Source organism: Mesitornis unicolor, unplaced genomic scaffold, assembly GCF_000695765.1.
Source record: "Mesitornis unicolor isolate BGI_N332 unplaced genomic scaffold, ASM69576v1 scaffold10630, whole genome shotgun sequence".
Taxonomy (NCBI): domain Eukaryota; kingdom Metazoa; phylum Chordata; class Aves; order Mesitornithiformes; family Mesitornithidae; genus Mesitornis; species Mesitornis unicolor.
The window spans coordinates 23,123-23,995 of record NW_010160683.1 but is presented as its reverse complement, the minus strand read 5'-3'; the positions used below and the strand labels follow the sequence as shown (position 1 = coordinate 23,995).

At 55.9% G+C, this 873-nt stretch overlaps 1 protein-coding gene across 2 annotated transcripts in view; it reads left to right on the top strand.

Annotated features, from left to right (window-relative positions):
- The window catches only part of ATF7 (activating transcription factor 7), a 44,757-nt gene that overhangs the window by 24,512 nt on the left and 19,372 nt on the right, over positions 1-873 (top strand). The window lies entirely within an intron of this gene.

Sequence of the window (873 nt, the reverse complement as noted above, 5' to 3'; positions counted from 1 at the left end):
GCTAACGCTCGTCACCGGTGTGCATTAAAAACCGAGGTGGTTTTGGGGCAGAAACGCGGCAAAACGGCGCTGCCCACCCTTCCTCCCCGCTTCCCCCCTTCCCGCGAGCGCTCGAGGATGCGAAACGGTGCCGTGGGTTCGCTTCTCCCCCTTTGTTTGGCGGCGTTTTGGCTGTGATGCTCCTTGGGAATGGGTCACAACCGGGCGAAAGAAACCCAGAACCTGTGTGTTTGTAGCGAAAACATGGAGAAATTTTATGCGTTATTTAATTACGGACCCGATTAGGAAGCGGTGGCTGCGTCCTTAGGGTTACACGGGCAAAACACCTCCGCTTTGCTCCCTGCCGCGACCTCCCGGCTCTAAATTTCTTTTAATTTAAGCCTGCTAATTACGTGTCGCCATCGAAAGCACCTTCGTTTGAAGGACGTTTCGTTAGCGCAGCGAAGGGGAAGATGGATGGGGCCGTACAGGGATGCGCCCGTTGGCTCGATGGCGCTCAGGTGTTGTTGTGCCCCCCTCCCGTCCCCGGCATCGCACGGCTCCCGGGAAGGCGCCGCGGTGGCTTCCAGCCTGGAAAAAGCTTTGCTCGATAGCAAACGGGCGTCGTAAATAAGCATTGGAAAGAGCGAGCTCATTCGCAAAAACCAGGTGGCTTTGGGCTTTGGTTGCTTTAAAGCGAGACTGGGGGAGGAAAAAAAAAAAAGGAAGGGGGAAAAGGGCAGGGATCCTTTGCTGCAGCAAAAAAAAAAAAACCCCCGGCAGCGCGATGCTCCGGGATGCATAAAAATCCTGCGGTAGGGCCCGTGCGGTGCCCTCCGACTCCCGCTTTGTCGCAGTCTATTAGGAGAGGCGCAATCCCTCCTCGGCTATTTA